Here is a 2,225-nt window from a genome sequence, read left to right on the forward strand (position 1 = left end):
GAATGAAATTACCCATGATTCTTTAGATTCTGAAACGGCCAATTGATTGGGTATGATATTTTGAAAAGTATCTCGCATGCTCAAAAACTTTGGCGCCGACTTGAGAGTTAATTTAAACATCAAAACTTCCGAACTTCACGGACGTCATACTTCTGGTTCTTTATGTTCGGAGTCCAATATGCTTTGTGTAGAATTTGCGTCTGTTAGCAGCCTTCGTGATCTATGTTTTGATTTTTTTTAAGCATGCAGTAAGAGTTTTTTTTCAAAAATAGTCAACCGCCTTGAATTTACCAGTGGTATAGTGCTTGAGTGCGGGAAGTAGAAAGTTCGATCCCGTCAACCAGAAACCAAAATTTAAAGGTTAGTTGTGTTTGGTTTTCTGTTATCAAGAACACGGCATTATTGGCATAAGAGCAAGGACTGACACGTTTCTAGTCGAATGTGCCTGAGAAGAAAACTATATATCTTCTTGAAACTGTTTTACTTGGGGTGCAAGACTGGTTGGTCCGGAGACATATCTGACCGCCTCTTAAAAAATAACTCGGACCGTCTAATGAGTTGACTCTCTCCGACTAGTCTGCGGCCCGAGTTGTCCCGCATTCTTTAGCTGGTACCATGAAAAAAAAGTCCCGACTCAGAAAACATGACAAATTTGTCAACTACATCTTTACAGGAGGGTGAACTGATATGAGGATGTGGTAAGGGTGTTAATAAAATGGATAATAATTGGTAAAAAATTTTAGAACCCTCTTTCCAGACTCTCAAGTGTCAAAATATCAAAAATTTCTTGTTTCTTAAAAAGAGACATTCTGACTTCTGACATGGATGAGACTCCCCCCTCCCCAACCACCCACAATAAATGTGTGAAAATCTTTTTTTGTTCAAATATTATCATTCTAAATAAGATACAATAAGAAAAGTCGGTGTTAATTTAAACTGATAAATCTGTCAAAGGGACAGCACTCGTCAGTCAAGTGTTATTTTGTTCTATCTATCATATTTTTAAACTATGATATATAGAATATTTCAAATACATATTACATTTTTGCACCTCGGGCTTAAAAGACTCAATTATATAAGTTGACAAATGCTGTAAGAAGAATATATATGTCGAAGAAAAATAATTCTTCATTAAATCAGCAAATCACATGGAGTGGATCCATGATTTTAGAAAAAAAAAGGGTCTAAATGAATTATCTCCTCTTGAACTACTGATAATGTTTTCACGCATATATTAACATGATACTAGTTCAAGGAGCATTAACTGTTTATATAATGTTCACCAATTTAACTCAAAATCTTATATCTAAATTATAACATACTGAAATGTATATAAAAATGAAAAAAGGCTAAAAAAAATGGTGTATATTTATTGGTCTACAAATGTTCCATACTTTACTCTCATAAGAACCCAGAAGTTATATCGGAGAAACTGGGTAAGGAACTTGAATCTTGTAGCAAATGGCTGATTGATAATAAATTATCACTTCATTTGGGGAAAACAAAAACTATTCTGTTTGGGTCAAAATGTAAATTATCTAAAATTCGTAACTTTGATGTTACTTGTAATAATCACACAATTTCCTCGCAAAATTGTGTGAAATATTTAGGCCTTAATATAGATAATTCTCTTTCTGGAGAAAATTTTTTAAATAATATTATTCAAAAGATAAATTCAAGATTGAAGTTCCTATACAGACAGGCAAAATGTTTATCAGAACAATCAAGAAAGACTTTAGTAACAGCTTTAATTCAATGTCATTTTGACTATGCCTGTTCTGATTGGTATGCTGGTGTCAGTAAAAAATATAAAGATAAGTTACAAGTATTACAAAACAAATGTGTTAGATTTATTAAAAACACTGGATATAGATCAAAAGTTGACCATAATGTATTGAATAGTATTGGTTATGTTAACATTGAAAATCGTGTTAAACAATTGAGATTAAACCATGTACATAATATTTATTACCACCATTGTCCAAATTATATGTATTCAAATTTTACAAAGGTGAGATATTTACATCACCATTTCACACGAAATAGTGAATATAACTTCTGGGTTCCTCCAGTAAAAAGTCAACAAAAAGACACATTTTATTTTAATGGCATACAAGATTGGAATATGTTGCCAATTAAGGTTAAAAAAATAAAGAAAATAAAAGATTTCAAAATTAGCGTCAAAGAGCACTTAACCAAAAGTTATAGTGCGGTTTCATCAGACT

The sequence above is a fragment of the Mytilus edulis genome, chromosome 11 (genome assembly GCF_963676685.1).
Source record: "Mytilus edulis chromosome 11, xbMytEdul2.2, whole genome shotgun sequence".
NCBI classification, from domain to species: Eukaryota; Metazoa; Mollusca; class Bivalvia; order Mytilida; family Mytilidae; genus Mytilus; species Mytilus edulis.